The 14,796-nt window shown below is 35.7% G+C and overlaps 1 protein-coding gene across 4 annotated transcripts in view; it reads left to right on the forward strand.

The window, feature by feature from the left end:
* Window positions 1-14,796, forward strand: part of ANGPT1 (angiopoietin 1) — a 289,496-nt gene that overhangs the window by 67,845 nt on the left and 206,855 nt on the right. The gene's annotated exons all lie outside the window — the stretch shown is intronic.

Below are 14,796 nucleotides of genomic sequence, written 5' to 3' on the forward strand. Positions count from 1 at the left end.
ATAATCTCTGTACTGTGTGATTGGCATAAAACCAGGATGGCCCTTGGCATTGTATTGTAAATGCAAAAGGAAGGAAAAAATGGATTCCCTGACATTCCACCACACCTGTGGGGAAAGGGGTGAATGGCTAGCCAGGTGCAGGAAGAGAAAAGCCAAAATAAACCTTTTCTTATAATAATGAGCCATTTGCAGGCATTTGTCCTCACGGAAACTACCTCTCCCATGTAAATGCATATGGTTAATGTGTGTGACTCTGGACAGAGAGATGGTAGATAAACATTAGAAAATATAGGAATGCCTTTTAATATGTAGAGAGACATCTTTCTACCATTGTGTTGACTTTTAAATTTTGTTTTCTCCAAAATGATGTATGGCTTGCAAATTGAACATGGTCCTATGATGTTAAAGGGCATATGACTATAACCAATAATGATAAAGAACACCTAATTGCAATTTTTGCTTCTGTACTTCCTGCTTGCAAAACTATAAAAAGTAGGTAGAACAAAGGGCCAGCATGCTCTCGCTCAGATTTCTGTCGGAGTTGCCGCCGCTTGGACAAGCTAGACAATAAAGCTTTGGTGTGGAATTGAAGGATTTTGTTCGTGTCTTCAATGTTTTGAGTCCCTCCGGATTAGGCTTAACAGTTACATAGCTAAATTCTTTAATTTTTGCAGACACTTAAATTCTAGTTTTTTTCTGACTTTAAATTTGCTAGTGACTTTTTATTACATTGATTTTAATCTCATTTACACATTAAGAGACTCACTCAATTATTTTTTAATCGACTATGAAAGAAGTAAAATATAATAACACATAACTTTACATAAACTAAACATTATATACATTTAAAGGAATTCTAGAGACCCAGGAATTTTTCCAGGAGATAAAAATAAGGTAAGTAAGAGGGAGAGTTTTTTCTCTTCACTTTCATTCTTTCTCCCTATTGTGTGCAAATACCCCTTATGATTTTAGAAATAAAATCTAAAATATCTTTTGAGCAATGAGATCTGAAAAGAATAACATCCATCAAATGGATAGTCCAGGGGAGAAGGCAGTAAAATGCTTTCTGAAGCTGTCTCTGGGAAACAAGATTCTGATATAATAGTGGATATAGATGTAATTCTCTATAGGGGGCATATGTAGGGAAAACACTGTTATAGAAAAAACAGAGGGTGCAAATTAGTTCTGTGTTGTGAGTCCTGTTCAGAGTGAAGTGCATTGATTCTCCTGACTAGTCCTAGGTGTCTAGACAAAATACTCCTGCAGGGAAGAAGAATAACATCTCAAAATATGTTAATTTGATGTAAATCTCTCTTTGGCATGTTGAATTTCCCCTTTATGGTTCATTCAACAAGGTTTCAGTCTGATTTGTCTCAGGAGTGCTCTCCCCTTCAGAAAAGGAGGCACAATTTATTGTTCATGGTAAATTAATAGCCATCACCTGATCTACAAATCACTGTCCTGTGTGCTTGCTTGGGTTAAATAATTTTTCACTCTCATAATTGTTGTAAAGTAATAAACTGATTCCTAAATCTGAGACTAAAAGGACTCCCTGAGCCCTTGCTGGTGGCTCAGTGAATAGAGCATCAGGCCAGCATATGGATGTCTCAGTTTGATTCTGGTCTTGGCACATAAGAGAAGCAACCATTTGCTTCTTACCCACTCCTCCAATCACTCTCCTGTCCTTCTTTGCCTCCCGCAGCAAATAGTTGGATTGGTTTGAGCATGGCCCAGGGCACTGAGGCTAGCTCAGTTGGTCGAGTGCATCAGCCCCATCTGGGGCTGCTGAGTGGATCCTGGTCGGGGCTCATGCGGGAGTCTGTCTCACTACTCCCCTCCTCTCACCTTTAAATAAATAAATAAGCACTCCCTGCTAAAACTCATAAATATTTAGGAAGCTCTTCATAAGCATAGTCTATTGGTCTGTATGTCTCCTTCTATTTTATATCAGCTTGACTTAGCAAATTTTAAGGATTCTTCTAAACGTTATTGATGACATAAAGTTTTACTTCTATATATAACATCCTATAAGTTTACAGCTCTATTTCTTTTCACTGAGAACAGGGGTAAGACCTAATGCTAGAATGTTGACCTCATTTGGGTGTTCAGTAATATTGTTCAACAAACATATGAACCAACTGACAGAAATGGGAGGAGGTGGCCTATTACCATGACATATAAATGTATCCTTGAAAAGTGATTTGCTTTATTCTCCTCTTTAACAGTCTGGCTTCCATGTGAAAGATAATGATGCTCCAAACTCAATTTAAATCTAAAAACCTGTTCTTTCCTCTAAGTGTCCTGAGCCAAAATAAGTTGTACTTTCAGAATTCCCAGTATTGCCAGATATCTTGCTCAACACTTAATAGTTTGAGGTTTCGGGGTTTTATGTTTGGCCTTAGGCACTGGTGCCAGTGATTCAGACGTGGTACACCCACACATAACCAATGGACATGTTGAGCCAGATTCTCTCCTCACAAAGGGTATTCTGTGAGCAATTTAGAAAATTCTGGAAAGACACTGACTCCTCTTGGGCACTCCTAATGTCATAGCCATGAAGTATAGTAAGTCATATCCAAAGAGTCTGAATCTATACTTCAAATGTGATAGAAGACTAACCAGAGCTCATTTTGTGTTCATCAGCATGGTAACTTCATGTTCAAGAATATTGGTGTCCCAATCTCATTTTATCTTTTTGGTTTCAGTGGTGTACTAGTATACTTTCAAAAATATTTTATTACTTCTATTATATTATAAAGTATGTTATAGGTGCTCAAGTACTGAGAATCAGAATTTTTAATTCAAGGATAATAAATAAGATGACTTACTTCACCTTGGCCATTTGGCTCTGTGGATAGAGTGTTGGCCCAGCGTATGGACATCATGGGTTTGAATCCTGCTCAGGGCACACAAGAGAAGTGACCATCTGCTAATCTCCCCGTCCATCCCCCCTTCTCTTCTTTTTCCCCTCCCACAGCCAGTGGCTCGATTAATTCAAGTGTTGACCCTGGACACCGAGGCTAGCTCTGTTGGTCCCAAATGTGTCAGCCTCAAGAGGTAAAAATAGCTCAGTTATTTTGAGCATTGACCCCAGAGGGAGGGGGTTGCCAGGTGGATCCTGGTCAGGGCACATTGCAGGAGTCTGTCTTATTATCTCCCTTCGTCAAAAAGATAGAAAGAAAAAAATACAGATAACTAGCTCAACCTCCTTAGTTTAGGCACTCCTAGAAGTTGATTAACTTTTCCAAAGATATAGCTTAATAAATGAGAGTTAGTATTCAGGCCTCCAAAATTCCAACGCCAGTTGTTTCACTACACTACCTAATTTTGCCTTAATAATTCAACCAAAAAGAGTCACTGGAAAGGGGAAAATATGTTGAGCTAGGTAATGTTCCAAACCTGAGTGATGAATAGGACATGTACTCTCTCTAAGAAAGCTTATAGTCTAAAGAAAAAGACAGCTAAATAAACAAGTTTGAGTTTTTAGGGTCTATAGAGACACTGATTGAAGTATATAAAGCAGAAATGGGAGCACAAAAGAGAAATAATCTAATATGCTGGTAGGTGATTAGAACATGCTTAATAGAGAATGAGTCTTGAGGATATTGAAAGAAAAACTGGGCTGGGCATTCCAAATTAGGGGAAGAATATTGAATTCTGGTTTCTGACATGAAGACATTCTGCAGATGTTATCAGAAATTTGAGTGTAACTGAAAGAATGTTTTCTCTTATTTGCCCTATGCAGAAAAACTGTGGTACCTTCTTACTGGCAGATGCTTAAGAGGCTCAATTATTAAGATTCATGGGACATTGTGAAATGTAGGCACAGTTTCCCCAGTACTTCTCTACTGCACTGGTGTGTGTGTGTGTGTGTGTGTGTGTGTGTGTGTGTGTGTGTAAAGGCAATCGTGGCCATCTTTCAAAGCATTGGTAGGATATATTTGGGAAGAGGAGAACTAAGGAATCTAGAAGATATGGAGTGAGGTAATCAAATAAGTAATATAAAGTTCACTCAAGGACAAATATTCTGACAGGGAAATCTTTTCAGAAGAGAAGCAGCTTACACTGTTTGACAATAGTGTAAGGGGTTTGATTTGCATATTCTTTACACTTTTCTCTTTACAATTATGTTACATGGTAATGAGATGCACAATGGCAGATATGGCACTTTTAAACCTTAAAAATAAACATAAATTAGAATAGGAAGAAATGTACAAAAGTAGTACTGCTTAAAGTAGGTTAGTTGGTGACATAAAAAATTTAAGAGTGCAACATGACCAGCGTCAGTTTGTTCTTATCTGTCTATACTACCTTTTGCCAAAATGTATTTCTTTTACCTTTTGCATTTTTGCCCATTTATATTGCCAAGGATATTCAATGTGAATGCATTTTGTGAAACTGCACCCAAGAGCTCTTTTTGGAGGATTTGACTCCTTTTAGAGGTATGGGTTTGATGAGAGCTAGAACAGGCACTAGACTTTGTATAATCTCACATTTGTCATTACAACAGGACTTGAGGTTCTTCTTTTTTTTTGTATTTTTTTTTCTGAAGTGAGAAGCGGAGAGGCAGAGAGACAGACTCCAGCATGCGCCCAACCAGGATCCACCAGGCAAGCCCACTAAGGGACGATGCTCTACCTATCTGTGGCCCTTGCTTCATTGCAACCAGAGCCATTCTAGCACTTGAGGCAGAAGCCATGGAACCATCCTCGGTACCCAGGCCAATTTTGCTCCAATGGAGACTTGGCTGCAGAAGGGGAAGAGAGATATAGAGAGAAAGGAGAGGGGGAGGGGTGGAGAAAAAGCAGATGGGTGCTTCTCCTGTGAGCCCTGGCCAGGAATCGGACCTAGGACTTCTACACGCCAGGGTGACACTCTACCACTGAGCCAACTGGCCAGGGCCATTATTCTTATTTCAAACTTGACAGGTAGAAAAATTGAAGTTTAGGGAGCTTAAATAAGAAGTTTAAGATCAAATAGACTGTTAGAGACTCAAATAAAGGTCTGTCCTACTCTTGAGTTGACTTCTGTTTACTCTGCACTATACCACATTACAGAAAACTTGAAATGAACAGGAGCAAAATTGGTGGAGAAAAGCCAATAGGGCAAGGCACTTAGGACAATTTATAGGAGAAATAGCCAGGGTACAAAGAAACTCAAAGGGAACATGCTAGCTTTATTCAAATATTGAAAGGATTACCAGAAATAGGAGCTATTATGATTGCTTTTCAGGGTCCTTTTGGGTAAAATATGAAACAATATGTATGTGTTGAGTTGCAGGGAAACATTATATGAAATAATTTTCCAAAGAGATAAAAATAAATTGTACTTGCTTTGAAGCTAATCAGTTTTCTGTCATTAGACATATTCAGTCATAGGTTGTGTAACCATTTGAGAGTTACAAAAACAAGAAACAATCGAATATAAAAATCATAGTTTAGTGAATTTGCCTTTTTAAAAAATTCTGGCTACTGTCACTTGAGTAAATTATGCAGTTAGAATAAGTACCAAGGCAGTGATGAAGTAAACAACTGAAAGCTGACTGCCTAGATTATAGCTAGATTTATTTGTTTTTTCCTTTGGTTTACCCAAGTGTATAAAAGGTGACTTGGAAAGTATACGTCTTTTTTCTAGTTTCAAGTGTTCACATTGTACAGTTCAAGTTAAGCATACAACATGGCTGAGACTAACAAAATGTTTTCATATCATCAGCCTATTGTTTTTCAAAGGACATAGAGGTTTGTAGAAAACTCTTTGTTTTCCAATTCTGGTACTGTGTATGGCTTTGGGTCAATTATACACACACACACACACACACACTTTAACAAGTATGACTGAATTACAGTCACAAAAAAATTGAGCATTTGTAAATAAAAATGCATGTCAATATAGAATTTTAAATCATCCCATATTTGTACTCATCTATATCTGCATATTTGTACTTCTTGAATGAGTGAGCAAATGGAAACTTATTTGCATAATAATCTTGTACATGTCACTTCACACCTCTGGTCTTTTGCCTGTCTATAAAGAACTTGTACCAAAAGTCTCTCAAATTGTTCTTCAGCTGTAAATGGATAAGAATGTAAAATTATGATAATATATTAACCCCAGAGAGAATCCAGAAATAGTTAATAAATAAAAGTACTTAAAATAGGAAATGATTTTTGTTTGTTTTTTTAAATCTGTGGTTTGCAACTCAAGTCCTCTGAACAAGTAAGAATGCTTGAGCCCTCAATTTTACTTATCACCCACCTCTATATAGACAATTTCCAGACCATTCTCTTCTGCCCTGACCTTTTATATTCTTCCCAGTCATGGATTTCTTTCTGTTTATGGAACATCTTCTCTAAGATGTTCTGCCATTACCTAAATATAAACATGAGGGGAAAGGCGGGGAACTCATTGTCACCCCTTAGCCCAGCTATTCTGTTTCCCCTGCATTTTCCTTGCAGGGGAAGACGCTGGGCTTCCCCTGCCCATTCCCACTCACTCGTCATTCCAGATTACTGATACCTCCTTAATATTTTTAAATTCTTGTACTTCTGCATTTCCACTGGCTCAGCCAATTTGATATCCTATACTCCCAGACTATTTTAAGGGGCTCCTGGTGAGCCTTTCTGCCTATATTCTTTTCTTATTTTTTATGGACACTATGAATAGACAGAATTCTTGTATTAAAATGCCTTTTGATCAACAAGACAAATTCCTTTTCTGGCTAATAATAATTTAGCAGCTGGTATGTACCTTTAGGGTAGTATTTGTATTGTAATAAAAATTTAAATATAAATGTTTATTTACATAAGTTCTGTCTCTCATACTAGATCAGGAGCTAGTTTAGGATTGCAACTAGGTCATTCCCTCTCTTCCTCCTTTTTTTCTAGATTTAATTGAATATATACTGGTGCAAGATGCTCCACCAAACACTCTGACAGCTACAACTATAAAGAAACACGGCTCTTACCTTTAAAAAGAGTACTCCCTCTTTCTAAAGTAAAGGCAACTAACATTAGTTGAGTACATTTAGGCACTGGGCTTAGGTCATGACATAAGTTATATTGTTTAAGTCTTTATGAAAACTTTCAGCTTTATTGAGATATAATTGACTTTTAAAATTGTAAAAGTTTAAAGTGTATGACATAATGATTTGACTTATGTGTGTATTGCAAAATGATTACCACAAATAAGGTTATTTAATACATCTATCGCTTCACATAGTTAAATTTTTTGTGTGTGTGGTGAGAACTTTTAAGATGTCTCCTAACAACTTTCAAATACACAACACAGTATTGTTAATGATAATCTCTCTGAAAACTTTGTACTAATGAAATATTATCCCATTTTATAGATGAAAACAGTAAGGCTAGAAGAGTTTGAGTAGCTAACCCAAGGTCTGTCTGACTCTTAAGCCCTAGTCCTTAGTTCCACTGGCCTATACTGGAGTTTAATTGTTCTTAAATTGTTGGCATTAATTCTGATGTTATGACAGCTTGGAGGTATTCTATAAGGCTTTCTATAAGTTTAAGTGATTAACGTGCATTCAGACTTTGTTTTTTCTCATAAATTAGTGGTCCTGTGGTTACTAACATAAGAAAATTAATTACTTAGATATTAAACTCTAAACAGTATTCCGTGGTACACAAGAGACCCTATATATGTAAACAAATTTATACAATAATAATATATTCTATTTGGATTTCAGAAAATTCATTTCATTTCTTAATTTATTTAAAATGTACCCTTTTGTTAATTAAATATCTCATGCTACTATTTGAAAAGAATATAGCATATAATCATTCACTCATGCTAATTTTTTTAAATCCTGTCTCTCTTGTTAGGACTGTTTTAGGATGCTTATTTTCAGCTAAATGAAATGAATGCTTTTTTCTCCAAGACCACACACCATATAAAATGAATTTTTGACTGGAGTGGTTTTTGTCAATAAACTTCAGAAAAACATATCAGATAATTTCTGTGATAGCCATGGCTTAAAATCTCTTTCAGGCTGAGATTTATGTAAATTATAAAGATAAACAGATGTGGTTTTTTTTTCCTGCCTGCCAATTCACCGCCTTTTAAGATTACTATAATGAGTTATTATTGTGTATCACAAAAATTCTTCATTTTCTTTGTTTAGAATAAAATCGCTGCCTCTCTGCTATGAACTTATTTTGTGGGATCATAATATTTTAAAATTTTATATAGAAATGATCAAATTATTTTTAATAAGTACTTTAAATATGTGGCTAAACAATCTTTATCAGTAAATACACTGGAATTATTTAAAATGTAAGTAAGAAGTCCCCTCCCCAATAAAGTTAAATAAATATAGAAATAACAAAGAAGATGATGACAAAGAGGAAAAAGAAGGAGGAGAAGGAAGAGAAGAGAAGGTGGTGGAAGGAAAAGAAATAATAGCAATAATAGCAATAATAATAATAATAATAAACAACTGGTGTTCCACATGGATCATCAATGACAGAAGTTTCTGTGATTTCTCAGTTTCTTGTTTCTGCATTATGTAGCACAGCTAAGCAATTTCTTCTTTCCTAGGCTTAGATAGCATTGTGAACGGTTAAAGTGTTATGTATTGTACTTATCAAGCTCTTAGAGTAACTGCATTAAGTATAGATTTAGAGGCTGAATTTCATGCAATAGTTACTAGCATGGGATTTTCATTACACCAGAGAGGGCTAATCATCCAGTTCCAGCAGGTCAAAGCATGCTAGAGGAGCTCCCTCCAGCAGTTCCCTACACAGAGCCTGGTGTCTAGAAAACAGAAGACTTCAGTCTCCAGTACTATCAGTCCTTTGCTTTTCAAAAACACTTAATTCAACTGGGTTTTTTTTTTTTTAGTTTAAGATAAAGAGATACCCGTCTATCCACTGTGTCTGCTTTAGCCCATCTGCGATCATCTACCATGCCTGGTGATTTATTGCTTCTGTAGCTTGTCAATTGAAAGTGCTCACAGAGACAAAATCTTCAATAATGTTTTTAGCATGTTTAATAGAGTCTGGTTAAGTAAACATTCTCAACCAAAGCAGCAAAAAAGAGTTTAAAGTAAACAGAGCTACTGTGCCAAGTTCATAATTATTTACACATTTAGCACTCTGCCCATCTTTTAAGCATGCCATTAAAACCAGATTTGTGTACTTAATATAATTGTCTTGAAACCATGATATAAGCGGTTTACATATTTGAATTATTTTCAATTCTCTATTCCCCATTAGCTTTATAAAAACTGCAATTTGTTTTACAAAACTTATTTCAAGGTAACTGGTAACAACTCTCTCTACAACAAGCCAGATCAAATAATTGGTTCTTACAAAGTCAAATATTCTTTAGGGAGACATACTCTTCTTGTTCAAATTATCCAAGTCAAGTATTCTTTGGGAGGGTACTGATAAGTTTCATATTCCAGAAGAGAAGGGAAACATAGGTAGTTTCTTAAAAGCTCAGTTAAAATAACAACTAAAAAATATAAGTATTAATTTAAACAGTATATAATAGCAATATATAATACTGGCTCTCAGTTTCTGGCCAGCAAAATAATGGTGGTGATGGACGATGTAACTATATTGAAAGATAATTTTTTTTCATTAGATATACTAATAATATAATTAAATGATTGCCACATCATGTTCAATAAATGTTAGTTGCTATTGATTGTTCAAATATAATTTCACATTTTATATTTCTGTCCATTCTCATATTCATGCAAAAAAGTTGTTCTTTTTCAAATATTTCTCCTATATGTATCTAGGAATTTATATTATATTGTAAACTACAGTGGTTTTTTTTCTTGTCCCAGTATGAGCACTTTAAACCAAAATGTTGTTGAAGGATTATTGATATAAAATGAGCATTGAATCTGGGGAGCTGTCCTCATGGGTCAGTGTTTGAGTCTATGTTGTTTAACTGCATCAAGTGAACTGAAAAATGGAAGTAAGTGGCATGAGAAGTACATCTGCAGAGGATAAATGAAGATGGACTTCACATTCTCAGGAGAGGAGAGAACAAATAGATCCTCAAAAGGTTGCTGAAAATGGCAGCAAAGTGAAGAAAGAAACGTGGACCTAAACAACAATCTTCTGTATAAGCACAAGAGTGCTTTAATAATAGGAGACCAAGAAAAAGGAAAGGGCCAAGCTAATAGGCAGTACAGACAATACAACTCAGTAAAAGCAGAAGGACAGCAGTGTCTAGAAGAACATAGTATTCTGTGATTATAAATGCAATCTAAATTTCTTATTTTTTAAATGTAACAATGAAATTGAGGCAAGTATAGTCTAGTTCAATGTTGAAATGAGGTCTCTAATTTAAGACCCATGTACCACTGATATGAACTGTGTGGCCTTCTGCTTTCTGTAAAATAAAAATAATTATATCTCATAGGGTGTTTTGAGGGTAAAATGAGTCTAGCAGTAGATTATAAATTCCATGATTATCAGAAATAGTGGCTTGCTCACAATTGTGTCTCCACATGGTAGGCAGTGAATCAAATATTATGAAAGAATGTTGAATTATAGGGTTGTTTTGAAGGTTATGTATCTTAAGCTTTTATTTGTTTACTCTGTCATTACCCATCTCCCTTCTTAAGAAGCCAGCTCCATAGGAGCCAAAAAATTACTTTTTTGTTGCCTGTTACATTCTCCATACTTAGAACCTCAACATCCAGATATGGTTTTTCAGCTAGCTCATGACATCACATGAAGTTTGTTTAAATAGTAGAATTATGGGTGTAGACTAAGACTTACTGAATTAGAATCGACATTTACTATCCACTGATAATTCTTTAACACATTACATTCTTAGGTGCACTGGCATAGAACTTACCTGACCCTAGTATATTTCTCTATAAACCGTTATTGTATAAATGACTACAAATTATTTATCACATTTAGCAGATTTAGAATCTTTGATACATGTACATCAATAATGTTTGTGACACTTTAATGAAGTATATAATTTATATAACCATAAAATTCACCCATTTTAAGTGTATAATCCAATGTCTTTGGTAAATTTACAGAGTTGTGCAACCAGCACCACAATCCAATTTCAGAACATTTCCATCACTCCAAAGAGATCCCTTGGGCCCATCTTCTGTCATTCCCCATTTCCAACCCCAACCCCAAACCCAGCCACTGTAAGAATGTTATATAACATCCGCTACCCTTCCTCATTTTAGATAGAGATTAACTAAAGGACAAATATATCTCTTATATTCACGCTGCAGTAAATAAGTAATTCTTGAATGATTTTTCGCTGTGGTTTCACTTGGCATTAACCACTTCTAAATGGATTTCCTAAACAAGTAAGTGTTCCAGTGTGATTCAAGTGGAATGTTTACCACTTTCAGGGAACAAAACATTTTCAAATAGTTTATTTTCTAAACCTACTGGGCACACATTTACAAGCAAACATTATCAGTCTAACAAAAACAGAAGCCATAAGAGTTTTGTCTTCTCCTTTAATACGCAAAGTACAAATCCTCGCTATCTAATCAGAGCCAATTCTAGGCCAAGCCTCCAACCTTTAACTTTGGTTGCTATTGAAGTTTTGTGTTTCTTTGGAAGTTTGGGTTAGCTGAGACTGACTTTGTTTGGGAAAAGTCTCTTTACTCTTTGGACTTTTCTACTGAATTCAGGTTCTTAAGATCTTTTCCCTGGACTTTACAAGTAAGCCAATAAATGATCTCATTGGCCTCAATCATGCTGAACTTACCCCTGCACTCTCTTCTCCCAAGCCCAGTAGGAGGTATTTCAAATTCTATGTTCTAAAACCTTCTATGATTTCAAATTGCCCACATAATGAAATATAAACTTCCTATCACACATTTAGTCCAGCCTATTGTTATTGTCTCATTGCTTGCTGCTCTCACATTCCCAACCCGGCCTATTAGACATGCTACACTTTTCACTGTTCTCAAAACTTGCCAAGTATAGCATACATTCTCCCTGTCTTTGCTAAGCCTGTTTCCTCCCTATGGAATGCTGGCCCTTTCCATTTTTCTTAGCTATTGCAACCTTATTATTTAGACAACAGCAAATGCTTCTATAACCCCGTCTCCAATATTCACCCCTTTCCTCAATCAGAATTGCCCTTTTTCATTTGAACCCAGTTAATATTGTATTTTTAACTCAAATTTATTGTATAGAAGGATGAGGACTATGCCAGTTAATTATGTGTTTCTACCACCTTTAGTAGGAGCTTAATAAAGAATGTATAAATTCATGAATGGATGAGAGACTCTTTGAAATCCTGCCTTTGAAGATTGTTGGACCTGGAATAGCTCTGACATCTGGATGAGACATACACTTCCAACTCCCTAGTTTTTTGTGTATGTCCCTTTTGTACAAAGGTATCTATTGAAACTTTTAAACTTCCTGTTTGAGATAAGGGAAAGGATTAACAAGAGATTTTTGTAGAATTGGCCTAGAAGCCTGTTAATATCCTGTTTCATCCATTTAAAATCATAAAGTCTAATAGCTGAAAGGAATTGAAGATAGTTTTTTCAATCCACAAATTTTCCAGATGAGGAAAATATTGTTCAGTACTTTTATTTGTACCGTTTGCTTTTTCATTGTGCATAGCAGGGGTTTGGGTTTTGTTTCTAATCTTTGACTCAATATCTCCTTTTTAATTACCTAATTAAATGCAGTGCCTGGAAATACCCTTTCTCTACACAGGATTTTGAAAGCCACAGAAATATTTCATAAGGCATGTCTGGTTTCCTGGAGAAGAACTCATCACTTCAACCACTTGCAATAGAATATCCCTTTCTCAACATTTATTTGCCACTTGGTAGCCACTAGGCTTTGTGTTTAATGAAAAAGAATTATGTGGTACTAAATGAAAGGTCTGAAATTTACTTCTGGCTATTTTTCTCCACTATGTATTAACTTTGGGTTTTAGGAATCATAAAAAAGAACACCTCAGTTTCACCTACATCCCTCCTCCTCAGGGCAAGAATCTCCACCACTATTTAAGAAAGTTCAATGCTTAAAAAGTATTATTTTTGCATTCTTTATTATGTACTGTTCTTTTTTTTATTTTTCATATTTTTCAAATTAATTTTAATGGGGTGACATTGATAAATCAGGGTACATATGTTCAGAGAAAACATCTCTAGGTTATTTTGACATTTGATTATGCTGTATTCCCATCACTCAAAGTCCAATTGTCTACCATTACCTTCTAACTGGTTTTCTTTGTGCCCCTCCCCTCCCCCAACCCCCTCCCTCTCCTCCCTCCCACCCTGTAACCCCCACACTCTTGTCCATGTCTCTGAGTCTCATTTTTATGTCCCACCTATGTATGGAATCATATAGTTCTTAGTTCTTTCTGATTTACTTATTTCGCTCAGTATAATGTTATCAAGGCCCATCCATGTTGTTGTAAATGATCTGATGTCATCATTTCTTATGGCTGAGTAGTATTCCATAGTATATATGTATCAAAGCTTTTTAATCCACTCGTCCACTGAAGGACACTTGTGCTGTTACCAGATCTTCGCTATTGTGAACAATGCTGCCATAAACATAGGGATGCATTTCTTCTTTTCAAACAATGCTATGGTGTTCTTGGGGTATAGTCCTAAAAGTGGTATAGCTGGGTCAAAAGGCAGTTCGATTTTTAATTTCTTGAGGAATCTTCATACTGTTTTCCACAGTGGCTGCACCAGTCTGCATTCCCACCAGCAGTGCAGGAGGGTTCCCTTTTCTCCACATCCTTGCCAGCACTTACTCTGTGTTGTTTTGCTGATGAGCGCCATTCTGATTGGTGTGAGGTGATATCTCATTGTGGTTTTAATTTGCATTTCTCTAATGACTAGTGATGTTGAGCACTTTTTCATATGCCTATTGGCCATTGTATGTCCTCTTTGGAGAAGTGTCTATTCATTTCTTTCACCCATTTATTGATTGGATTGTTTGTCTTCCTGGTATTGAGCTATTAACCCGTTATCAGATGTATTGTCAAATATATTCTCCCATTCTGTAGTTTGTCTTTTTATTCTGTTCTTATTGTCTTTACCTGTGCAGAAGCTTTTTAGTTTGATATAGTCCTATTTGTTTATCCTCTCTTTTATTTCACTTGCCCGTGGAGATAAATTAGCAAATATATTGCTGCGAGAGATGTTAGAGAGCTTACTGCTTATGTTTTCTTCTAAGATGCTAATGGTTTTACGGCTTACATTTAAGTCTTTTATCCATTTTGAGTTTATTTTTGTGAATGGTGTAAGTTGGTGGTCTAGTTTCATTTTTTTGCAGGTAGCTGTCCAATTTTCCGAACACCATTTGTTAAAGAGGCTGTCTTTACTCCATTGTATGCTCTTACCTCCTTGTCAAATATCAGTTGTCCATAGAGCTGTGGGTTTATTTCTGGTTTCTCAGTTCTGTTGCATTGATCCATACGCCTGTACTTATGCCAGTACCAGCCTGTTTTGAGTACAATGGCCTTATAGTATAACATGATATCCGGAAGTGTGATATCTCCCACTTTATTCTTCTTTTTCAAGATTGCTGAGGCTATTCGTGTTCTCTTTTGGTTCCATATAGATTTTTGGAATATGTGTTCTATATTTTTGAAGTATGTCATCGGTATTTTAATTGGTATTGCATTGAATTTATAAATTGCTTTGGGTAATACAGACATTTTAATGATGTTTATTCTTCCTAACCATGAGCATGGTATATGCTTCCACTTGTTTGTATCTTCCCTGATTTCTTTTATCAATGTTTTATAATTTTCTGAGTACAAGTCTTTAATCTCCCTGGTTAAATTTATTTCTAG

The sequence above is a fragment of the Saccopteryx bilineata genome, chromosome 3 (assembly GCF_036850765.1).
Source record: "Saccopteryx bilineata isolate mSacBil1 chromosome 3, mSacBil1_pri_phased_curated, whole genome shotgun sequence".
Taxonomy (NCBI): Eukaryota; Metazoa; Chordata; class Mammalia; order Chiroptera; family Emballonuridae; genus Saccopteryx; species Saccopteryx bilineata.